A 26,847-nucleotide genomic window follows, 5' to 3' on the forward strand; every position below is an offset into this window, starting at 1 on the left:
CTTTGAAAAAGCTCAGGTACCAGGGGTAAGGGATACCGGTTCTTGACCGTGACCTTGTTCAGCTCCCGGTAATCCACACAAGGACGCAATGAGTGGTCCTTCTTCTCCACAAAAAAGATCCCTGCCCCAACCGGAGAGGTGGATGGCCGGATGAACCCCCTCTTAAGGTTTTCGTCAACATATTCCTTTAAAACCTCCAACTCCCGCTCAGACAGAGGGAATATTCGCCCAAAGGGGATTTCAGCTCCGGGCAGTAACTCAATCGGGCAATCGTAGGAACGATGAGGAGGAAGTGTCTCTGTCCCTCGTTTACTAAAAACGTCTAAGAACTTGTGATACTGTTCAGGTACTGCTGAGCGTAATTCTGAGTTGGCTTCCAGGCACAGCAAAGGGCCAGATATCTTGGAAGGTAAGGGCAGACAATGTTCTTGACAGTAGAGGGACTGAAACCTGATTTCTCCGGAGACTCAGTCAATTTGCGGGTTGTGGGCCTGAAGCCATGGTAGACCCAAGATGATCGGGAACAGAGGGGAAGCAATAGCATCAAACTTAAGCAGTTCCTTGTGGTTCGAGACAGTAATTACAGGCAGTGGGGGAGTCTCTTGAGTCACCTGGCCGGATTTAATACGGGATCCATCTGCCAAGAAAACGGAAAGTCCTTGAGCCCTGTGCTGGAGTGGAATGCGTTGTTGGTTGGCAAAGTTCAAATCAATAAAACAACTGCATGCACCAGAGTCTATAATTGCAGTAACAGACACAGTCTTTCCAGAAAACTGAAGGGTGATGGGAATAGCCAGGTGAGTAGAGAGAGCTGGGTGACTGTGTGGTGGGATGGATGAAGATCTACGGTACTTGGCAGGACATGAATGTACATAATGGCCCGGTCCCCCGCAGTACAAACACAGGTTGAGCTGTTGCCGACGTAGACGTTCCTCGGCAGACAATGCGGGTCTCATTAGTCCGACCTGCCCAGATTTATGAAAGTCCGGTATTAGTTTGACTGGTGCAGGATTAACTGGGACCGGTCTAAGGGGAACAGGACGAGAGGTCGTAGGCACTTGGGGTAACATCCAAGTTGGTTGAGTCTGCTGGGTCACCCTCTCCATCCTGCGTTCCCGAAGACGACGGTCTATCTGAATAGTTAGGGTCATCAAGGATTCCAGGGAATTTGGTACACCGACCCGAGCCAGTTCATCCTTTAGTCCTTCTGACAAGCCTAGGCGAAACTGGTGCCGTAAAGCTGCATGGTTCCACTGGGTATCCGCGCTCCAGCGTCTAAAGTCCATTATATAATCTTCAACCACTCTGCGGCCCTGCTGGAGCATGCTAAGAGCAGCTTCGGCAGTGGAAGTTCGTTGGGGATCAATATATAAGAGTGACATTGCGTCGAAGAAGGATGACAAAGAGTCCAGAGAAACATGGTGTTCTTCCAGCAGGTGATGAGCCCAGGCTTGTGGTTCTCCCAGCAGAAGTGAGACAACAAACCCCACCTTGGTGTTTTCCCGCGAAAAGGTTAAGGGTAGTAAGGAAAAGTACAGCTCACATGCATTACGGAAAGTCTGAAACTTGCTTCGATCCCCAGAAAACTTTTCCGGAATTGGGACCCTGGGTTCTGGAGATAACATCATTACAGGGAGTGCGGGGGAAGCCTCTGATGACAACCCACTGGAAGAAAGGTTTGTAATACTCGTCAGGGACTGCACTTGTCTCACCAGGTGTTCATAGCTGTCCTGAAGGGATTTCACCTCTTGAGTAAGGACGGAGAGTAATTGGCAGATTTCATCAGTAGCAGAGGTCCCTCTTGCAGGCTCAGGCATGGCTGTTTGATTCTGACACGTACCTCGTATGTGAGCCTGACGTGCAGAGGGAGACCTCTCGTACAGCCCTGGTTCCCAGATCACTGGAGTTGAGGACAGGGACCGTAGGAGCACAGCGGGGTATGAGTGCCTGGTGGAATCTCTGGAACTGGAGATGGTGTCCACTGGGAGACACTGGAACTGGCTGGAGTGCCGGGTGCAGGTAAGCTGGATACAAGTCAGCAGGCTGCAGGTAAGCTGGATGCAGGTCAGCAGAATGCAGGTAAGCTGGATGCAGGTCAGCAGGATGCAGGTAAGCTGGATGCAGGTCAGCAGGATGCAGGTCAGCAGGATGCAGGTAAGCTGGATGCAGGTCAGCAGGGTGCATACAGCAGGCAAAAGCAAGGTCAGACAAGCCGGGTCATACACAGTGGATCAGTTCAACAGAATCGGCAAGCAAGGAATAGTCAAGTTCAGGCTGGTTTCTGGTAACAGGAGATCAGGCAGGCAGGTTAACAGAATCAGAGTCAGGGAAAGCCAAGGTTCAGGGTTGGAGACAGCAGCATGGTCAGAGAGCCAGGTCAGGTGATCGGATGCTGATTACAGGAACAGGTCACAGGTGAAGCTGCAGATCAAACAGCAAGAGCTGAATGGTGGAAGCCCCTCTTAAAGGCCACTGGGCACCAAAGCCGCGTCACTGTGCGTGCGATCTCCGCGATCGGCACATGCACATTGGCGCACGCCTGGGAACCTGTTGGTGGGGATGCGCCTGAGCCCTGTTGCAGGTCTGGAAGTAGTATGTCCATGACAGATGCTGAGCAGGTGCACCCATTCTTTGGCCTGTTCTGAGTGGAAGTTGTCCTGTTAAACCGCTGTAGGGTCTTGGCCACCATGCTGCAGCTCAGTTTCAGGGTCTTGGCAATCTTCTTATAGCCTAGGCCATCTTTATGTAGGGCAACAATTTTTTTTTCAGATCCTCAGAGAGTTCTTTGCCATGAGGTGCCATGTTGAAATTCCAGTGACCGGTATGAGAGAGTAAGAGCGATAACACCAAATTTAACACACCTGCTCCCCATTCACACCTGAGACCCTGTAACACTAATGAGTCACATGACACCGGAAGGAAAAATGGCTAATTGGGCCCAATTTGAAATTTTCACTTAAGGGTGTACTCACTTTTGTTGCCAGCAGTTTAGACATTAATGGCTGTGTGTTGAGTTATTTTGAGGGGACAGCAAATTTACACTGTTATACAAGCTTTATACTCACTACTTTACATTGTAGCAAAGTGTAATTTCTTCAGTGTTGTCACATGAAAAGATATAATAAAATATTTACAAAAATGTGAGGGGTGGGGGCGTGACTGGATGTGAACCGTGGCGGACGTGTCAGAGAGGAGCTCCAGAGAATCCTAACAGAATCCTTCTCCATCTGACTGCCTACACGTCCAGGGACACCACCACTCACCTCATCCCACTCAGTGGGCTGCCGAGCATCTCCCCAAGTACATATTTCCTGTGTGGCGGCCTCCCAGGCGAGCACTGTGGTTGCGGCCATCCATCTCCATCTGAAACCCCACAAGCCCAAGGACACTGCTACACGGCTCATCCGCCTCAGCTAGCTGCCGAGCATCCCCCCCAGGTGGATATCTCCCGAGCGGACGCTGCTCGGGCGTGCATCTTAGTTGCCGCCTAGTCCTTTATTAGGCACCGAGCCCATCCATGGATGCGGCGGACCCCACAAGCCCTGCTGACTGTTGCCTGCCAATTAGTTCCATCCTCCAGTCCTTCTGCCACCAAGGATCTGTGCGTGGAGCCGCTGGGGCATAGGCCGCGGCCCTCTGTGTTCCAGCAATCCGCCACCATCTTGCACACCAGATTACAGCGCACACATTCAAGAATGACATTTATCCTGGTCACACTATATGGTCATATAGTGCTAAGCCCACTTACTGCGACAAAGTACCCTGAATTAGTGGGTCCTATCCTAGTAATAGAATGAAAGATCCTGCGTCTCAAACATGGGAGCCAAACTCCTCTATGTGGAAGAACTGAAGGGATTCCTCCTATGCACTGGTGGCTAGAGGCTAGATGGCACTCACCCAGGCCTCTGGACAGGGGGTGTTGTGGAAGCCAGGCAGGGTATGAACTCAGGGGGTCAGAGGCACCTAACCCCTGTATTTTTTCGAATATGTTCAGGTGTTTTTAACCTTGCAGGATAAATGTCATTCTTGAATGTGTGTGCTGTAATCTGTTTTGTACTGTTTGCTCGTCTTATAGCAGCACCATCTTGAATTTAAACGCATATTAGGGTGTGCCCCCCAAATATGTTTTTGTAATAGACCCTGACCGGGTTTTTTGGGCTGGAGCACCCATCCCCCTCCTCATTACCTCTTTATTAGTGGTCACCAGTGCATAGGAGGAATTCCTTCAGTTCTCCAGCATAGAGGAGTTTGGCTCCCATGGTCAAGACGCAGGATCTTTCATTCTATTACTAGGGTAGGACCCACTAATTTGGGGTACTTTGTCGCAGTAAGTGGGCTTAGCACTATATGACCATATAGTGTGACCAAACCCCCGTATTTTTTTGAATATGTTCAGGTACATACATACCTTTTTTTAGGGCATCCCCATGGAGCTGAAACTAGTCTCATGGAACATAAGGGGTCTCATATTTAAATTCCTCAAATCCCACAAACCACATATTCTCTTTCTACAGGAGACGCACTTTCTGGAGAATAAAATTCTCTCCCTTAATAGAGCTTGGGTGCAACAAACATTTCACGCTACGTACTCTAGCTATGCCAGGGGGGTCGCCATTCTTCTACATAAATCTCTTGCTTACAAGGTGATACAGGTATGTTCGGACCCGAGAGGCAGATACATCATCTTGGTTCTGGAAATAGGTACTGTGAAATATGCATTTGTCAATGTTTATATCCCCCCGCCCTTTTCTCCTGGCATACTGTATACCATCCAGGAGAAATTGGCACCATTGCAGCTCTCTAGAGTTATCTTGGCTGGAGACTTCAATGCGGTCTTGCAGGCGAACTTGGATTCCTCCAATCCCCAGCGGACGTCCTGTCAGGACCATGAGTCCTGGGCGCATACCTTTGACTTAACAGAGATCTGGAGATACAAATTCCCTTTAGACCATTTCTACTCTCATTACTCTGCTTCACACAAATCTGGCTTCCGCATTGATTTAGCGTTTGGCTCGAGACTTATGCTATCTGCCATTCGGGGTGCTTCCTACTTGCCGGCTGGCATCTTAGACCATTCCCCAATGTAAATTTCGGTGCATGTGGGAGGGGGTAGATCCCCAGGCATCTGGTGCTTGGATTCTAAATGGATATATAATGGGAGGGTGCAGGAGCTGCTGCAGGACTCCGGTCCCCACTTCTGGAAGGTGAATGTCTCCACTGCATCCCCTAAGTTGGTGTGGGATGCCTTTAAAGCATTTAACCCACGGTCTATTTATCTCTGCCATTAAAACTGCACGGGTAGAGTATAACTCACAGTTGTCCTTACTGGAGCAGGCCGAGTCTGACAGCTTCTGGGTTCGTGTCCTTCCCTAGTGGGGACAACTACTTTACACTTGCACAGGCTCGCAGGGACCTGGAACTTCACCTCACCTCCCTCACACACGCAGATGCTGCCCTACAGGCTGGCAGGCTGTTTGAGTCTGGGGACAAAAATGGCAGATTGCTGGCAAACCTAGTAGCGGATTCCCGACGTCTGACGGTTGTTTCCAAACTACTTTCGGACACTGGAGAATCTATAACCAACTCCACTGACATATTATATGAGTTCCAATGTTTTTTTTCAATCCTTATATCACCAGGGCCCTTCCCCAGATCTCTCATCCCTGCTGGACACTCTGTGCACTCTTTCCTTGTCGACCCTGTCTGATGGGGAGGCTGCATCACTAGATGCAGACATTTCTATTCAAGAAATAGTAAATGCAGTTAACACATCTCCCCCTGATAAAATCCTGGACCTGACGGGCTACCCAGGGATTGGTATAAATTACAAATTGAACATCTAGCTCCCAGGCTATGCAAGGTTTTCTCAGGAAGCCACTAGACCCAGTCCCTACCCCCATCCATGTATCAGGCACATATTATACTCATACCCAGGCCAGGGAAAGACCACAAGTACTGTGCTTCTTATAGGCCGATTTCCCCTTTAAACTATGATCTTAAAGTCCCGACTAAAGTGCTAGCAACAAGATTGACAGACATCCTACCATCTTTGGTCAGTATTGATCAAACAGGCTTTATCCCCGGGAAATCAACTGACATTAATCTACGCAGAGTTCTGACTCACTTGCAGCTTCCCCCTGACGAATCAGCCTCTAGAGTTCTGGTTATGCTTGACATAGAGAAAGCTTTTGATTTGATAGATTGGGTCTAGATCCTGTACAAGGCCCCTATGGCACAAATTAAACTGGGAGGAGAGTTATCAGAGGAATTTCCCATTGGCAGAGGGACCAGACAGGGGTGTCCGTTGTTCCTGGCGCTATTTGCACTTGTAATGGAGCCCATAGAGCAGGCCATATGTAACTCTCCCCTAATTGAAGGCAAGTAGGTACCATCACAGAGAAAGTAGTGCTTTATGCCAATGACATGGTCCTCTTTTTAAAAGACCCTGGACCTTCCCTTAAAAAGGCTCTGGCGTTACACTACTTTTATTCTCCCCTAACAGGGTTGAAGGTCAACTGGGAAAAATCTCTGATCCTACCCATAGATAGGAGGGCTGATGCCAGGGCCGATCCGGATTTGCCCCTTAAGTGGACTTCCTCTGCCAAATATTTGGGGGTAGTGATATCTCCAAAAGCATCTGACTATGTGGCCCTAAATCTACTACCGCTATTGAATCTAACAAAGCAACGTCTATCAGCGTGGTCCCACCTCCCCCTTTCACTAGTGGGAAGGATTAATCTTTTCAAAATGAAGTTACTACCCTCTATACTGTATATCCTCTGCCATGCCCCAGTGTGGATCCCTAAAAAATACTTTAGGCAGTTTGAGTCTGCAATTACCTCATTTTTTTGGTGAACTCAAAGGCCTAGGTTTCGGCTGATGGTCTTGCAAAGGCCATGGACCAAGGGTGGATTAGCAAGTCTGAATTTATTTAATTATTACCTTGCAGCTCTGCTCACCCAGGCCCATAACTGGTTGGTAGCTGATGAGACTAATGCTGCCGTGGTACTTGAGGCTGCACTGCTCGGCTCCTATGAAGCACTACGCAATATACTTTACAGGGGTGGTTTAGTATCGCTCCCTCTCACCCAATCTATGAACGCCGTCATTAAGGCATGGCTTCAACATCCTGGGCCCTCATCTACTTACTCACCTCATACGCCTCTATGGCATAACCCTTCCCTGAAGCAATTTTTTGTGATTCCAGACCCCATAGTGTGGGCTTCTAAAGGGATAAAATATCTTAGCCAAATCTGTGAGGGGGGGTGTACTCCATACATTCGACTCCCTTAAAGAGAAATACGCCCTCCCCAATTCATACCTGTTTAGGTTCCTTCAGTTGAGACATGCCTTTCAGACGGAATTTGGCAATCAGCCCGTAAACTTAACCTTGTCCAGAACTGAAGCTATGCTACAGCGGGATAGTCTGGGTAAACCACTCTCTACCATATACAAGTCTCTTCAGCCCTCCATCCATGTTGGCCTCGACAAACTATTGTCACGATGGCAGGAGGAAGTCCCGGAGTTAGATTCCGAAGACTGGGAGGATGATTGGGACTACCCTATGCAAAGCTTAGTATCAGCCAGAGACAGATTAATCCAACTTAAGATTCTCCATATAGTATATCTCACACAATGTTGGCACTGTACATCCGACCCTGCCACGTTCCTGCACGTGTTTTGGGAATGTCCGGGCATAAAATTATTCTGGTTAGTGGTTTTCCGATGTATTTGCACAGTCACCACAATTACAATACCACTATCAATTGATGTTTGCATTTTAGGTCTTGTTCACCTACTAGCTACCTCTAGATCTATGAGAAATTTGATAGGCCTCTTATTGTTTTACGCACATAAGACTATACTCCATTAATGGAAATCCACCCAGCCCCCCACTTTAGATTATTGGAAGAATATAGTCAATAAAGCGGTCCCACTGTATAAACTTACATATGAATCTAGGAGATGTTAAAAAAAAATTCTCCAAAGTATGGGATATTTGGACTGAGTCCAGAGATACTGTCGGATCCTCGGCAACCTCTTTATAGGATACTCTGTTTTGCTTCTGTTTACTGCTTAGATGTGGAACGTATACAGAGAATGTACCCCCCGACCCTTTAACTTTGCAAACTCCAGATACCTCGCTTCCAATTCCCTAAGCCTTGGTTACCAACCACCTTACCTTTTTGTTGTTTTTCTTTTGTAGTGTGTGTTTTAACCTAAGCCTGGGTATGCCCCCAATAGGCTTTGTTTTGTATTCCAATTTATATTCTTATAATAAAAAGAATTTACAAAAAAATGTGATTGGTGTACTCACTTTTGTTAGATACTGTACATACAAACACATGTACACACACAGGCATAAAGTTGTGCTCATATGTTTACATACATTGGCAGAATTTATGATTTCTTGGCCATTTTTCAGAGAATATGAATGATAACCCAAAAACATTTCTTTCACTCATGGTTAGTGTTTGGCTGAAGCCATTTATTATCACTTAACTGTGTTTACTCTTTTTAAATCATAATGGCAACAGAAACTACCCAAATGACCCTGATCAAAAGTTTACATACCCTGGTGATTTTGGGCTGATAACATGCACACAAGTTAACACAAAGGGGTTTGAGTGGCTATTAAAGGTAACCATCCTCACCTGTACTCTGTTTGCTTGTAATTAGTGTGTGTGTATAAAAGGTCAAAGAGTTTCTGGACTCCTGACAGACCCTTGCATCTCTCATCCAGTGCTGCACTGACGTTTCTGGATTCTGAGCCATGGGGAAAAGAGTGTCAAAGGATCTGCGGGAAAAGGTAGTGGAACTGTATAAAACAGGACAGGGATATAAAAAGATATCCAAGGAATTGAGAATGCCAATCAGCAATGTTCAAACTCTAATCAAGAAGTGGAAAATGAGGGGTTCTGTTAAAACCAAACCACGGTCAGGTAGACAAACTAAAATTTCAGCCATAACTACCAGGAAAATTGTTCGGGATGCAAAGAAAAACCCACAAATAACTTCAGGTGAAATACAGGACTCTCTGAAAACATGTGGTGTGGCTGTTTCAAGATGCACAATAAGGAGTCACTTAAAGAAAGATGGGCTGCATGGTTGAGTCGCCAGAGGAAAGCCATTACTACGCAAATGCCAAAAAGTATCCCGCTTATAATACGCCAAAGAACACTTAGACAAGCCTCAAACCTTCTGGCACAAAGTCATTTGGAGTGATGAGACCAAAATTTAGCTTTGTGGCCACAACCATAAACGCTACATTTGGAGAGGATTCAACAAGGCCTATGATGAAAGGTACACCATTCCTACTGTGAAACACGGAGGTGGATCGCTGATGTTTTGGGGATGTGTGAGCTACAAAAGCACAGGAAATTTGGTCAAAATTGATGGCAAGATGAATGCAGTATGTTATCAAAAAATACTGGAGGAACATTTGCAGTCATCAGCCAGGAAGCTGCGCATGGGGCGTACTTGGACATTCCAACATGACAATGATCCAAAACACAAGGCCAGGTCAACCTCTCATTGGCTACAGCAAAATAAACTGAAGGTTCTGGAGTGGCCATCTTAGGCTCCTGACCTCAATATCATTGAGCCACTCTGGGGAGATCTCAAACATGCAGTTCATGCAAGACAGCCCAAGAATTTACAGGAACTGGAGGCTTTTTGCCAAGAGGAATGGGCAGCTTTACCATCTGAGAGGATAAAGAGCCTCATCCACAAATACCACAAAAGACTTCAAGCTGTCATTGATATTAAAGGGGGCAATGCACAGTATTGGCTACATGCGGACGCTGCTGTTCTGGGGTTCTGTGTGAGACAAACGCCGCCACTTCTCCACCAAGGACTGATATCCCTATAATTCCAGCCATATATTGCTCTGCACGAACCTGCTGCTGGGATTTACCCTTTTTGGGGGATCCTTGTGAGGAATCTCTCGAGCCTTGAGGATTTATCCTTCATTGGGTGACCTTCTTTTCAATCTGGATATGTATCTCCACTTCCGTTCAGCACCATCCTTATAATCTTTTTTAATTAATACTTGATACCATGAATGGAGTATTGAGCATCTCCAACTATTGTCTCCTTCATGTCCCTGAAGAAGGGATTATTTATCTTGAATCTCTCGAAACGCGTCGGACTATAGGAAAAGTGTTCTTTTCTTGTATACTATACATGGATAGTATGTATCATTTTGTGCATGGTTATTATCTCTGACCGTTACACTGTTTTTATAAAATAAATCTTTCTATTTTTCTGAAAATATTGTGTCTTCAAAAATTTGGCCCTTAAAGTTCCATTGTATCGGGAGGAACTCATTTTTCTATATATACTATATTTGGGATGGTGGCGACAACAAATGGAGTTTTTCCTCAATAATGGTTCTTCTTAGAGAAGCAAAGTGTCAGTTAGTGTCCGATTGTCTGCTGCAATATCGCAGTCCTGCTATAAGTCGCTGATTGCCACCATTACTAATAGAAATTTTTTTTTTACATTTTTAAAAAAAATTCCACTATGTATCCCATAGTTTGTAGACGCTATAGCATCTATGTAGACTAATCAATATATGCTTTTTGTGATTTTTTTTACCAAAAACATGTAGCAGAATACATATTGACCTAATGTTTTTGGTTAAAAAAATCCCAATAAGCATATATTGATTGGTTTGCACAAAACTTATAGCATCTGCAAACTATGGGATGTTTTTATTTATTTTTCTTTATTTTATTTTACTCGTAATGCTCACGATCAGCGACTTATAGCGGGACTGCGATATTGCGGCGGACAATTCGGACACTAACTGACACTTTTGACACTTTTTGGGCACCAGTGACATTATTACAATGATTAATGCTAAACAATATGCTCACTGTACTAAAGACACTGGCTGGGAAGGGGTTAACATCAGGGGCAATCAAAGGGTTTTTATAGCAGAGAAGAAACGCTCCTGCGCACAAGTGGATAACCAGTCAGACTATATAATGACGCAGGCCTTGCTGCCCTCAAAGATGGGGAAATCCTCGTAGTCAAAAATATAAAAGGAAAAGAAGGGGCGCACTAGCCTTGTGCATTATCCTTTGGATGTGTATTTATTAAAAGCTTTTAATAAATACACATCCAAAGGATAATGCACAAGGCTGGTGCGCCCCTTCTTTTCCTTTTATATTTTTGCAGTCAAAGGGTTAAATGTGTTCCTAGCCAGTGTTTGTGTATTGTGGGGGAGTTGCTTTTACTAAGGGAAGGCATAGATCCGTGTCCCTGTTTTGCAGGAACACAGGATCAATGCCTTCCCTACTGACAGATCGCCGTTCTGCCTGTGTACTGAACAATCGGCAGGTGCCGCCGCTGGGCTCCTGTAATCACAGTGGGAGCGAGCCGCCACACAGGTGCTGCCCTGTAGCAGTAAAACTACTATGGGGCGGACATGAAGTGCCTAAGAACAACTTAATTTTAACTACATGGCAACCAGCAACTGTTGAGACCGCAAACAGTTTGGTTAGGAGTATGTAATGTACAGCACAATTTAAATAACAGAATGAAACATAATGTATAGAGTACAGCTTATAAGAGCATGTGTTATAGTTCCTTTTATATTATTGGTCAATTGAAGGAATAAAATGCTCCATTGTCAGCGGGCAGAAAAAATGCCCCAGTGTCAGTGGGAGAAAAAAAATGCCCCAGTGTCAGTGGGAGAAAAAAATGCCTTGATGTCACTGGGAAGGAAAAGTACCCCAGTACCACTAGTCAGTGGGAGGAGAAAAATGACCCAGTGGAATCTGGTGGGTTTTTACAAGTTGTGTGATGCAGGTGCTGGAATACAAAATGTGGGAAAGTATGTACCATACCCTGTCAGTAGACTTACCATAGATGCAGTGCTGGGACAAGGCCATTTGGTGCCCAGGGCGAAGATGGCAAACTGCGCCCACCCCCGTTTTTCACAGATTTTCCCTGATGTGCGCCCGCGGCGGCGCACGGGGAGGAAGTAAATAGGAGGACAAAAACTTTTATTTTAGATGTTTACACTTATACCCCTTTCACATTGGGGCACTTTGCAGGCGCTACAGCGCTAAAAACAGCACCTGCAAAGCGCCCTGAAAGAGCCTCTACTGTGTCTCCAATGTGAAAGCCCCGAGGGCTTTCACACTGGAGCGGTGCGCTGGCGGGATGGTAAAAAATTCCTGCTAGCAGCATCTTTGGAGCAGTGAAGGAGTGGTGTGTAACGATGGTAAAGCGGCGCTAAAAATAGCGCCGTTTTACCGCCGATGCCGCCCCTGCCCCAGTGTGAAAGGGGGCTTAAGGTTTTTAATGTAGAGCCTGGTGCCACTAATGCACAAAGGGGTTAATTAACTGTGACTGGTCACGAATGCATCAGTGACCAATGGCAATACATTAACCCCCCCCCCATGCTGCATATTACAGAAAGTAAAACTAGCATTGGTAATTAACCTCCCCTCAGCCTCCTCCCCTCCCCCAATCGGATCCAGACCGTTCATTTATTATTCTGCTGCAGATTAATAAAAGAATGGCCTGGATCCGATTGGGGGAGGAGAGGAGGCTGAGGGGAGGTTAATTACCAATGCTAGTTTTACTTTCTGTAATATACAGCATGGGGGGGGGTAATGTATTGCCATTGGTCACTGATGCATCAGTGACCAGTGGCAGTACATTAACCCCCCCCCATGCTGCATATTACAGAAATTAAAAAATAGGTAGCATTGGTAATTAACCTCCCCTCAGCCTCCTCCCCTCCCCTCATTGGATCCAGATAGTTCATTTTAATATCTGCAGATGGCATTGCATTTGTTATTATCTGTTTGGTGCTTACTTTTGTGTCTTGTCTTGTGTCCGTTGTGTGATATACACACTTTGTTGGTTCCTCCTCGTTGGCTCCTCTAGGTTGCAGCTTCTGCAGCAGCTCTCTATCTCCTCCCATCCAGGCTCCAGCCGTCAGTGACGTCACGCTGCCGGGACGGGACTATGAATCGCCTTCATAGGGGGAGAGAAGCTCTGACAGGGATTAGGCTGGTGCGGTCTGTCTAGGCTTGTGCCGGGTGCAGGAGTGCACTCGGCACATAGTTACAGTACAGCTATTAGCAGCGCCGGCTGGTGTGTATGTATTACTATGATGAAGCACACTGCCAGCACTTCATCTGCGCCCCCCTCCCTTCAGCAAATTCTATCGCCCAGGGCATCCGTCCCTTCCGCCCCTGCCTTGTACCGGCTCTGCATAGATGTATCATTTTTTTCGATCAACCAGTAGGCTGATTGAAGAAAAACAGATTCCTCCATCCACACAAGAGAGGTAATAAATCCTGTTTTTAGAGGGCCTTAATTAAGACACTGACCCATTTCCTTATGTATAAGACACAATAGAAGGATTCTTCCCCTTTAAGCTAATCCTTCTACCTGACTGCTCATCTTGTTTACCTAGCAGAGTGGAGTGTTGGCAGCAAACCAGTTCAGTGAACTGATTCCTTTGTACCGTAAAATGAAGCCTGGATCTTTACTTTAAAAAATTTCTCGCTCAAAATTATTTTTCAATCCCAAACCCCTCTGTCCATATTTTCAGTGGAGAGCTGGTTTCCAGGAAATCCAGATTGGGTTGTACGTGTAGAGGACTGAATGTCTCTTATCCCTCTCATTCAGTTGTATGTGTCATTTTGTCCAACGCCCCCCCCCCCCCCCCCTAATTTGTTTCCTCGATTGTCACATTTCTAAAGGATAACTGAACCCAAGAAAAAATATATACATTATCTCACAAAAGTGAGTACACCCCTCACATTTTTGTAAATATTTTATTATATCTTTTCATGTGACAACACTGAAGAAATAACACTTTGCTACAATGTAAAGTAGTGAGTGTACAGCTTGTATAACAGTGTAAATTTGCTGTCCCCTCAAAATAACTCAACACACAGCCATTAATGTCTAAATCGCTGGCAACAAAAGTGAGGACACCCCTAAGTTAAAATGTCCACGTTGGGCCCAATTAGCCATTTTCCCTCCCCGGTGTCATGTGACTCGTTAGTGTTACAAGATCTCAGGTTTGAATGGGGAACAGGTGTGTTAAATTTTGTGTTATCGCTCTTACTCTCTCATACTGGTCACTGGAAGTTCAACATGGCACCTCATGGCAAAGAACTCCCTGAGGATCTAAAATAAAGAATTGTTGCTATATATATAGATGGCCTAGGCTATAAAAAGATTGTCAGGACCCTGAAACTGAGCTGCAGCACGGTGGCCAAGACCATACAGCGTTTTAACAGGACAGGTTCCACTCGGAACAGGCCTCACCATAGTCGACCAAAGGAGTTGAGTGCACGTGCTCAGCGTCATATCCAGAGGTTGTCTTTGGGAAATAGACGTATGAGTGCTGCCAGCATTGCTGCAGAGGTTGAAGGGGTGGGGGGGTCAGTCTGTCATTGCTTAGACTATAGGCTGCACACTGCATCAAATTGGTCATGTCTGTCGTCCCAGAAGGAAGCCTCTTCTAAAGATGATGCACAAGAAAGCTGGCAAACACTTTGCTGAAGACAAGCAGACTAAGGACATGGATTACTGGAACCATGTCCTGTGCTCTGATGAGACCAAGATAAACTTATTTGGTTCAGATGGTGTCAAGTGGGGCGGCTACCAGGTGAGAAGTACAAAGACTAGTGTGTCTTGCCTACAGTCAAGCATGGTGGTGGGAGTGTCATGGTCTGGGGCTGCATGAGTGCTGCCGGCACTGGGGAGCTACAGTTCTTTGAGGGAACCATGAATGCCAACATGTACTGTGACATACTGAAGCAGAGCATGATCCCCTCCCTTCGGAGACTGTGCCGCAGGGCAGTATTTCAACATGCTAATGACCAAAAACACACCTCCAAGACGACCACTGCCTTGCTAAAGAAGCTGAGGGTAACGATGATGGACTGGCCAAGCATGTCTCCAGACCTAAACCCTATTGAGCATCTGTGGGGCATCCTCAAACGGAAGGTGGAGGAGAGAAAGGTCTCTAACATCCACCAGTTCCGTGATGTCGTCATGGAGGTGTGGAAGAGGACTCCAGGGGCAACCTGTGAAGCTCTGGTGAACTCCATGCCCAAGGGAGTTAAGACAGTGCTGGAAAAAAATTGGTGGCAGACTAAATATTGACACTTTGGGCCCAATTTGGACATTTTCACTTAGGGGTATATTCACTTTTGTTGCCAGCAGTTTAGACATTAATGGCTGTGTGTTGAGTTATTTTAAGGGGACAGCAAATTTACACTGTTATACAAGCTGTACATTCACTATTTTACATTTTAGCAAAGTGTCATTTCTTCAGTGTTGTTACATGAAAAGATATAATAAAATATTTACAAAAGTGTGAGGGGTGTGCTGACTTTTGTGAGATATTGTATACTGTTCATAAAATAATGAACCGTTCACCCTCTTCAGTCTGATATGTCAGAGACAGGGACTCCTGACATGGACATCTTGACTTCCAGATTCAACAACAAGTTACCGCTTACTTTCCTCCTGTATGCATTCTGCCTAGACTGCTATGCAAAATTTAGCCCAGGAGAACTTGGTACACAGACATACTCAAACTTCTAGGATGTGACCCCTGGTCGCTTCCCAACAGGGCAGACCTGCTGTCTCAAGATCTCTATTCCATCTTGATGCAGTCTCTAGCTTTAATGGCATGGCTGTTGAAGCCCAGGTCTGAAAGGACAAAGGGGTCTCTGAGTCTGTCATCCCTACCATCCAGAAATAGCTACTATTATATCTGGAAATCCTTTTTTCCAATAAACCCCTTGTGTCTTTGTAAAGATACCTTTTACAGTAAAATGCTATCACATAAGGGGCTATTGCCCCCCTTTGTGATAGCAATAAAGTCAATTGTAAAAAATAAATAAAATGTAGCAATGTTGACTACTTAAGGACCAAAAGGATTTGCCCCCTTAATGACCAGGCACTGCATCTATTAAACTGACAATTGCGCGGTCGTGCAATGTTGTACCCAAACAAAATTTATGTCCTTTTTTCCCCACAAATAGAGCTTTCTTTTGGAGTTATTTTATCACCTCTGAAGTTTAAACTTTTTTGCGCTATAAATAAGCAAAATTTTTGAAAAAAACTCAATATTTTTTACTTTTTGCTATAATAAATATCCAAAAAAAAAAAATAAAAATAAATATCTTCATCAGTTTAGGCCAATGTGTATTCTTCCACATATTTTTGGTAAAAAAAAAATCGCAATAAGCGTATATTGATTGGTTTGCGCAAAAGTTATCACGTCTACAAAATAGGGGAGAGATTTATGGCATTTTTATTATTTATTTATTTTTTACTAGTAATGGCGACGATCTGTGATTTTTAGTGGGACTTCGACATTGCAGCAGACAGATCGGACACTTCTTTGGGACCAGTGACATTTATACAGCGATCAGAGCTAAAAATACCCACTGATTACTGTATAAATGTCACTGGCAGGGCAGGGGTTAACACTAGGGGGCGATCAAGGGGTTAAGTGTTCCCTAGGGAGGTGTTTCTAATGGTGGGGGTAGTGTAGTGACTAGAGGAGGAGAAAGATCGCTGTTCCTGATCACTAGGAACAGCAGATCTTTCTCTACTCCCCTGTCAGAACGGGGATCTGTCTGTTTACATTGACAGATCCCTGTTCTGGCTCTCTGAGGAGTGATCGCGAGTGGCCAGCCACGTGCATCAGCTCTGGCGTAACCCTCCTATCACTCTTAAAGCAGCCGATGTACACCTACAGCGATTCGCACAGCCGTACCAACCTGCCGTAGCATAATGATGGCTGCTGGTCGTCAATTGGTTAAAAAAAAATGTAAAAAATTATACGTGCACACAAGAAAATAAACACATGTGGTGGGTTCGCCTACGTATGAAAAGATGATTGTTCTACACATATAACATAACGCCTGCCACAAATGTCAGAGAGACAGAGCAAAAATTATAGCACCATCCTTCACATAACTTTAAAATTCAAAACCTGTAAAGCTTTTAAAAGGATGGACAATTTTGGAGCAACGTTTATCACTGTTTCATGTGTGTGCATTATTTTAATTGCTGACATGTTGAGCATCTATTTACTCATTGCCATCTAATCTTTTATATTTTACAAAAATGAGTAATATACTGTATGGTGTCTGTGTGTACTAAAATGTATTTTTCCTAAAATATTTGCATTTATTAAACATATGCTCTAATATCATGTGACATTACAAATTACAACTACCTCCACTTTTTTTTCTCCAGGGTCTTTGCTTTTAGAAAATGTATACTGTTTGAAGTGTTTAACTAATCTTCAAGTCCAAAACATGCATTTTAACATGTGTGCAAAAAACAGAAAAAAATAACCCTGACAGGCAAGTGGTAAATCTGAATCCCTAGACCAACTGTACCTTCTGCACCCCCAAACCAGCTGCAATTTTTGCACTCCTGCCCCCCACACCAACTGCACTTGTAAAATAAGAGAAACTATGGGCACATGAACTAAAATGCAATACAAAGCTACAGTCGAAAAAACGAATTGGGGGCTCTGCTGGGCAAAATTTTAGTTGAAATAGTCAAATCAGGGACGCACAGCCCTCCCATTGCTCTACTTAAACAACCCTATCTACAATTTTAGTTAGACTGAGACAATCACAAAGTAAGTAGCTAGTGTTCCTCTTTAAAAAGCCCTGAATGCTCTGCAATCACAAAATCGTGGATTTATATCGAATGTTAATTTGAAAATTAACGTTTTTTCTACTGGTTATAACAACATTTTCAAAGATGTAACCTTAGATTAAAATAAGATTGAGCAAATCAATTTTAAATTCCCTTTAATTAGATAAACTCTGTGAGGATTTTTTTTTAAAGGTACAGCCTCCAGGGCTAATTTTGGCTTAACTACCTAGAGATTCACTGACCTGAAACCACTATGCAGCCAGTAAAGTGTGAAAAGTCTGAATTGCTGTCCTGCATACCTAATTCAGGTCAATGACAAACTAAGTACTGATTTTAGGATCAGGATGGAAGTCCTGCAGCCTGTAACTTTAAAAACAAATTACAGTTGTCAGATCCCATATTTCTATTGTCACAGATTCACTTTAAACTTAGCCTATCAAAAATAATGCTTTTGATGCTAAAATTGGAGACTAAAGGCCACCACAAGCCTTTTTCCTTGACTCTCCTCCTAGGCACCCTGGGATTCTTTGACCTGGGTGCACTTAATATGCAAATACCAACTTCATCTCCAGGTCAACGCTCTAGCATGACCCCTTCCCATTATACAATGCAACGCACATATATTACTAACCCACAAGAAAGTACACACACTGTGCGGTGTGGAGAAGGCATGTCTGAGATTAAACATAGGATTAAAGTCAGTATTTGCATATTGAGAGCACCAAGGTTTGAGGGCTCCCAAGGCACCAGAAGAAGAGTGAAGGAGGAACACAAAAAGCAGTTACCTTTAGGCTGGGTTCACACCTAATACCGATGCGGCTCCCAGCAGCGGTCCTGTGCATCCCCATTCTCTGTTTCAGGTCCAATTTCAGCCCGGATTTTTGGCTGAATTGGGACCTGAAATGGACCAAAAGACACACAGGGCTCCTGCGCAAATTCCCACCGGAGCCGCATCAGAGATTTGTGAACCGTCTCCATAGAGAGTTGGTCAAAATCTCCTGCTATTGCAAATTGGATGCGGGGAATCCGCATCCCATTCGCAATGGTGTGAACCCAGCCTCAGTTTATGTTCGTTTTTTTACTTTTTTCATTGGTAAAATAAACTTTATGTTAAAAGGGACAGAGAGATTTTCTTCCAAAGGAGGAACAGTCCCTCCAAATGCATGGACAGTTCGGAGCTATGCAAAAATTCAGACGTTGACTGGGCATAAAATATTTGACCCAGGTTGGGCATAGACTGTGTACAAATAGGACATAACTACTAACAATAGAAATAGTTGTTCTACAGGATGTGAGAATCCAAAGGAAATGTCAGTGTGTGGCTATGATTTCTTCTTTGATCACAAAATCTCGTATTTCATTTTGCTATTGGCAGACTTAAAAGCACAAAAAGATGGATGCCCAAAGGGTTTTTCGTACTCCTAACTGAATGGTGAATAATGTTTACCAGGCAGTAACATCCTTTCGATACTCTTGATGTTGACAGCTCAGCTATACTTTGAAAGTTGAAGGGCCCAGTTTAGAACAGTACTCAAGTGAAAACATATTTTTTTTGTTTTGGATATAGTATTGAAGGGTAATTAATTTTCTCATATTTTCTTCCTGTTTGTCCCACAGACAACAGTAAAAAGCTTAGAGATGGTTGTTTACTTTGTTCACTGTTCACTTTGGGAAGCTCTGTTGACTTCCATCATCCAATCACATCACTGCCATTAGGAATACTCAAATAGGATACATCACACTGTGCATCCTGTTTAGTTCAAAGGAACAAATATTTTTTTTTCACCCTTCATTAAATCCATCACCCAATATCTAGCCCAGAGCATCATTCAAAAGCTGCCACACATGAATGAGGCTCTTCATTAGACTGTTTGATACCCTCTTTCATTTCCATCGGAGCCGGTCGGGCGAGCTCTTTAATCTTCCCTTTCCCTCCCTTCCCTTCTTTTTTTATCTTCACTTCATGGTTATTTGAATGTTCCATAACTCCCAGGTGTCACAATCATGTACCAATAGGATCTCCTGAGGAAGCTAACAGCGAAATGCGTAGCGATCCATTGGTGCTGGTGTTGTGATCCCGTCAGCTGGCCTTCAGATAGAAGATTACTGTTATGACAGCATATTCAATAATCCTCAGGCCACCCGTACAGGTTTCTTTGTCCAGCGGCCAGCCATATCGGTCTTATATGGGAGAATGAACATACTATGGCATACCCATGTATTCACCTTTGCTGCATGTTTTTACAATGAAGTTTAATCAATTTTGATATTTTATTTTACCTTTGAGTATTTTTCCTTCCCTACTGGGATTATAGTGGCAGCCTAAAAAGTCAGCTTTTCAATTTCTTCTTTCTTTGATACCTAAAAGCGATACTTTCAGACTTGTTTCATACAGCTGTCAGTGGGATTCCCCCACTGACAGTTGAAATGTAAAAAAAAAAAAAAAAAAAAAAAAAGCTGGCAATTATCGGTTGTTAAGGAGTTTGGGTTGCCGTGTCCTTAAAAACCGATGACTCATTCAGCTGTCAGTGGGGTTCCCCTGTTGACAGCTGAAGTGTAAATGATGTTCCGACAAATGGAGTTGTCAAGAAAAAAAAAAAAAGCAGCCAGCCAATGTTTATCAACAACATTGCTCAGTGCTAAAACATAAAAAGAACCATTGTTTCTTTTTGTATCTTTCTGTTTATTCATCTACAGATCAAAGGGATCTTCTATCTGCAGATGAAGTCAGTTTGGAACCTGTCCAGTAAAAAAAAAAGGTTTTATTAAATGTTGCTCTGTGTAACCTCTTATTAGCCCTTAATTTACTCTAATCAGCCTTAATAAACTCCTTATTCTCCTTCTCTATTTAATTATTATTTCCCTGCTGATTTTTTTTTGTTCACTTCTACTTTATAAACTATTAATAATTAAAACGTTTTTTTTGCTTTGTTTGCTAATATTTTTATACCTTTAATATGCAGTATATTTACACATTTCACGTTGAAAAAAACGCTAAATTAAAAAAAAAATGTATTTTGTTTGTAAATAACTTTTCAGTGCTTTGTACCATTGCTGACAGCTGAAGTGTAAACAAAACAGTTGCGGTAGGTATTGGTAATTGGTATCAGCGAGTACTAAAAAAAAGTATCGGTACTCATACTTGTTGCAAATAAAAAAAAAAATGGTATCGGTGCATCCCTAGTAAGTTTGTGAGAATGCTGAGTGCATTAGAATGCATGTTCGTTTGCTAATATTTTTATACCTTTTAATATGCAGTATATTTACACGTTTCACATTGACAAAAGCGCAAAATTTAAAAAAAACTGTATTTTGTTTGTAAATAACTTTTCAGTGCTTTGTACCATTGCTGACAGCTGAAGTGTAAACAAAACAGTTGCGGTAGGTATTGGTAATTGGTATCAGCGAGTTCTAAGAAAAAGTATCAGTACTCATACTTGCAAAAAAAAAAAAAAATTATATCGGTGCATCCCTAGTAAGTTTGTGAGAATGCTGAGTGCATTAGAATGCATGTTCATTTGCTGGTACCAGGATTATATTTGTGGATGATCAATTATCTTCCCATGACAGATCTATCAGCCAGCCTGGTATTCTGGTCAGGGCCAAGGGGCAGAACCAAGCCTCCAACTTTATAGCTTGTAATCACATTTCCCTTATTTTATTATTCTCTTATGGATATTTGTGGCTTTATTCAGCAAGAGAACTGTAAGGGGAAGGCAGTGTAGGGGAAGAAGAGAGGAGCCAGAGTAATGTTTTAGGAAATGGGAAACCATCTTTCCTTTCTCTTGTTTGGTGGACGGTACAGTACTGTATAAAATACAGCTCTGCACATAAAGCAGACAGAATTCTACCTACAAGAGCGCACTCTAGCTTTAGTTATCATTAAAATTATACACAACACAAGGGATGGAACTTTATTCACTTTAAAAGTGCCCTGCTACCAGGCGATGCTTGCACAGGTAGAGGAACATAAATCTATTGACTTCCAATATGGAACCAATTAGCCTAGCCAAGTGATGACCATCTTAATATCACCATACCTATAATTTTTTTTTAAATGCAAAAGTAGAATATGTTTATTAAAAAAAATATATATATATATGTTCCTGTATTAAAAAGTTCACCCAATCCCAGTAGTGCCCTCTGCAGTCAGACCTTATTACTCTGCCAGGTTGATTATGATGGTAAGTGTGTAAGCCAAGGCTGCCATGGAAAGAGTTTCCTTTGTTGGCTTTTTGCCACATGTAGCATGTTTCAATAAGGCCAAATTTTAATTTTTATCAGACTGAAGAACCTTTTTCCATATTTTTGCTGTGTCTCTCACATGTTGTTTGGGAAACTTTATGAAGAATATATTTGTTTTCTGGCATGACATTCTTCTCATTGCTCAAAACATGTAGACTATAGTCATTCCATGGGAGGTGTCGTTCATCTTGGCCGTTGATCTTTCAAGCTCTCTATCAGTTACCATAAGTTTCTTTGCTGCTTTAATGACTTATGCCCTCCTTACCTAGTCGCTGAATTTTGGCAAATTACCTTCTCTAAGCAGAGTCATGGTTTTACAATATCCTTTCTTTCTTAATGGTTTTGTTGGGGGGGATGTTCAAAGTTTGAAAAATGTGTCTTTCATATGCTGTTCATTTTGTGTTCTTTAAGAAACTTCTTGAAACAGGTATATTTATTTTGAAACACTTTATTTTCACACTGGTGGACTCTATTCAGCTTACCATATGCCTTTTGAAAGCAGGTTGCATTCAGTTTTTTCTTTTTTTTAATACTCTTGAAAATTATGTTAATGTATTCATTTTAACATTAGTTTTTTTATGTAGATCATGACAAAAATGCCATTTAATTCCAGGGCAAAAAAATGTTTAGGGATGCTTGATACTTAGTCAGAGCGTTGTAAGTATATTTATGGAATTATTTGTATCCCAGCTGTAATTCGAAGGACATATTTTGCTGGTGGAGTAACATTGCTATCTACTATTGTCTACTAGTTAAGAGGAAAATTAGCCAGTAAGGTAAAATTTTCCAACCATGCCTCTGACAGTTGTGGTCAAAGTGTGCCTGCTTCTGCATCAGTTACCCTGTAGACAGTGTAGGAGGCTGAACATGTCTTGGAATAAAGATTTTTCACTTGAAACCCTTCAAAATTGTTATAAATTGCAGCCTTGATCCCTCGAAAAAAGCAAATTGCCACACTGATTAAATTTGAAATAAATTATCTACAAAACACCAGTGACCACTACGAGATCCATCATCTAATACAAATAACGTCCATAGCCCACAATGAGAGCTGATTAGTATCATCGCTAAATTATAGCAGTCCTCATAAATTCCTGGTTAAAATCCAGAGCACACTAATTGCAAAGCCCGAGTAATCCAAATACTGTGCCCTTTTCTTCCTAGGAATAAATATTTCATATATCATTCCAGGACTACTTTACTTTATGAAAGTATGTACCCCTTTGTATCATCAGTTTTTACCAGGTATCTGTTGGTATAGGTCACATAATCTCAAGTATCCCTTTACGTTGGCACATTTATTACTGGTGTCACCTAATTATGCTTAAATGATTTCTAAACAATCTATCCTGTGTTTAACCCATCATAAGTATCCCCTAAAAAGAGCTATAGGCATCCCAACCTTGATTTGTTGCTATAATAAAGCTCATATATGCCAAAAACTAGTAAAATTGTATTCACCAATGATGACATTTTTCTAGCTGTTTTCATAGACATTTTTCATTTATTTGCAGATTTAGATGTAAGCAGCTGACCAGGAATCTATGCTTGACCACCAGTGCTTTCATATACACATCATTAGAAGGAAATACCATTGTCAGAGTTTGTGCTCCATCTAATGTCTATGCTCAGGCCTAGAGACAAGGCTTATTACTGGTTGCTTTCACAGGTAATCGGTAATGAGAAGAATAAGGGTGATGGTGTTGCTGACCTCTTTCTCTCTTTCTGCCTTTAGCTTCAAAACGTTTTAGAGTCACTGACTTGAATCCGGTATGTAGCAAGGAATATCAGATGAAGGTCATAACTCCTGATCTTTATTCCTGTTACAGGTCATTGTCTCTGAAAGTATTAAAACCACTGGATAATAATGGCAGCCAGACATTTACCATTTTTAACCACTTCAGCCCTGGAAGGATTTACCCCCTTCCCGATCAGGGCCCTTTTTGCGATACGGCACTGCGTTGCTTTAACTGACAATTGTGCGGGTGTGCGACGTTGTAAAATTGACGTCCTTTTTTCCCCACAAATAGAGTTTTCTTTTGGTAGTATTTGTTCACCTCTGTGCTATAAACAAAAAAAAGAGCGACAATTTTGAAAAAAAAAAACAATATTTTACCTTTTTGCTATAATAAATATCCCCAAAAAATATATAACAAAAGAAATTTATTTCTCAGTTTAGGCCGATATGTATTCTTCTGCATATTTAAAAAAAAAAAAAAAAAAAAAAACACAATAAGCGTATATCGATTGGTTTGCACAAAAGTTATAGCGTCTACAAAATAGGGGATAGTGTCAGTGCGTGTCTTTCCTCTGCCATGTGCAGCTTCCGTCTGGGTTCAAGCCTCTCCCAGATGCAGTCCCCTATCTTGGGTTGCTAACAGCGCTAAGAGGGGAGCCCCTTCTGAGGTTCTTTTGGGGCAGCAGCAGCTTCCAAATTTGGAGCAACAGTCCTGCATTTGTAGGCTAAGCTGGCTTTTCTGCGGTGGGGACAGGGGCTCTCTTTTCCTGAGCCTTTTTATTTTATTTTTTGTTTTATGCCTGTATGTGTCTGTGTATCCTGCTGTTCCTATCTTCCTTGCTTCCTCTGAGCGGCGAGCGCCGGAGCGCGAAAGCGCCGAGGAAGAGGCGGTATTCAAATCTCTGTTGGTGTCTGATTGGCTGAGCGGTGTTCCCGGCCGTGCGGTGCATGCGCAGGTGGATGACACTTCCGGCGCCATCTTTCTTGTGGGAAAAAGTCCTGTGGTTTTCACTCTCTTGGGATAGATTCGTCAGAGAGCGGAACTGGGGAGGGGACGTGCAAGTTCACCTCCCCTTTTTCTATTTAAAGGTTCAGTGCTGTAGTTAGCCTTATGCTCTTTCATTAATAGGTCGTGCCCTAAGAGTGCTCTGTAGCTGATGAAGTGATCTTATATGGCGAGTACTTTTTGTTGTGGTAGTATGTAAGTAAAAAATTTAAAAGGATTTTGGATGTTTGTTTTATAGCAGAGAGTAATTGGCTTTGTTTAAATATATATATATATATATATATATATATATATATATATAATATATATTTTGTTCTTGGCTATGTTTCCTTTTTATAATAAAATATATTTTAAGTGTAGCCGTTCTTTAGGTCTGGGGAAGGACTCTGCTTCCTTTCTCTTTTTTACTATCTGGTTTCCCTTCTTTTTCTACTCTAGTATTCTATCTTGCTGCATTTTTGCCCCTGCCTGACCCCACAGTTATGAGTCAGCCGCCGTCAGACCAAGACTCTCGTTTTCTTAAAAAAGGACACGTACCTAATACAAAAAAAAAAAAAAGAAAGATTTTTATTTTATTTTTTTTGAACAAAAGAGTGCCTTTACGCTGTTATGCCGCGTACACACGGTCGGACTTTTCGTCTACAAAAGTCCGACAGCCTGTCCGACAGACTTCCGGCGGACTTCCGGCGGACTTTCGGCGGACTTGCAGCAGTCTTTCTAACGAACGGACTTGCCTACACACGACCACACAAAAGTCCGACGGATTCGTACGTGATGACGTACACCGGACTAAAATAAGGAAGTTCATAGCCAGTAGCCAATAGCTGCCCTAGCATGGGTTTTTGTCCGTCGGACTAGCACACAGACGAGCGGATTTCGGGGTCCGTCGTAGTTACGACGTAAAGATTTGAAGCATGTTTCAAATCTAAAGTCCGTCGGATTTGAGGCTGAAAAAGTCTGCTGAAAGTCCGGAGAAGCCCACACACGATCGGATTACCAGCCAGCTTTAGTCCGTCGGCGTCCGTTGGACTTTTGTAGATGAAAAGTCCGACCGTGTGTACGCGGCATTACTCTCGTTTCAGCCCTATATGCTATGACAGGTCTAATAAGACTTCTGGCCATCACAGTGGACACTCCTGGCGAAGTTCTGATCACAGACGATCGACTGGTTCTCGCCACCATTCCGTTGGGAGGTCAACTTCTAAAAGACATCGGTCATCCAGCCCTCCCAGGCGAGAAAATAGCAAGAAATGTTGGGCATGTGGAGCAACCCCTATGGCAGATAAGTTAATCTGCAAAGACTGTTTGCGGAATTATGCTGAATAAGAAAAAGCTGAGGTTCAACAAGTGACGGATTTAATAAAGAGAGTGGTCAAGGACTCTTTAGCCGAGATAATGCACTTGTCTCCCTCGCAACAGGGCACATCTAATGTGCAGGTTCAACCTTCAGGGTTAACTCCTCCAGGCCCATCAACCATGGACCCTGCAGTAGCCACATCAGGGCCACCTCCCTCGTCCACAGGGGACAAAGGTGATTCAGAAGATTCTACAGATGAATTGGAACCCTCAGGCTTTAACTTCTCTTTAGTGCAGCCATTTGTCACTGCGGTTAAGCAGGCTATCGGCTAGGAGGAGTCGGAGGAACCGCCTAATAAGGCTAAGTCTTTTTTCCCATTTTTAAAGAAAAACTTACCTTTTTTCCCTTTATGGAAGAATTAAAAGATCTTATAGAGGGGGAATGGAAGGAGACGGACAAACGCTTCTCCTTAAATCGGCTTCAAAAGTTATACCCTTTAGCAGAGTCTGACTCTGCTCTCTTGGACACTCCTCTGGGGGTCGATGCTGCAGTGGTGTGCCTAGCAAAAAACATCACCCTGCCAATAGAGGACTCAGCCTCCTTTAAGGATCCGTTGCATAGGCGCATCAACTCGGACTTAAGGAAAGCCTACCAGTTGGGCCAGAGGAGCCTGCAGGCCTGCTGTAGCATTAGCTTCAGTCTCTAATGCCATCAGAGTCTGGAACGAGAATATTGGGGCAGCCATTTGGGAAGATGTACCTAAAGATGACATCTTTAAAGCTCTGGAAGAGCTCAAATTATCTGCAGACTTTGGAGAGGAAGCAGCAATTGATTCTGTGAGGTATTCAGCTAGAGCTATGTTGCACACAATTATGGCCAAGTGAGCTC

Source organism: Aquarana catesbeiana, linkage group LG02 (assembly GCF_042186555.1).
Source record: "Aquarana catesbeiana isolate 2022-GZ linkage group LG02, ASM4218655v1, whole genome shotgun sequence".
Taxonomy (NCBI): Eukaryota; Metazoa; Chordata; class Amphibia; order Anura; family Ranidae; genus Aquarana; species Aquarana catesbeiana.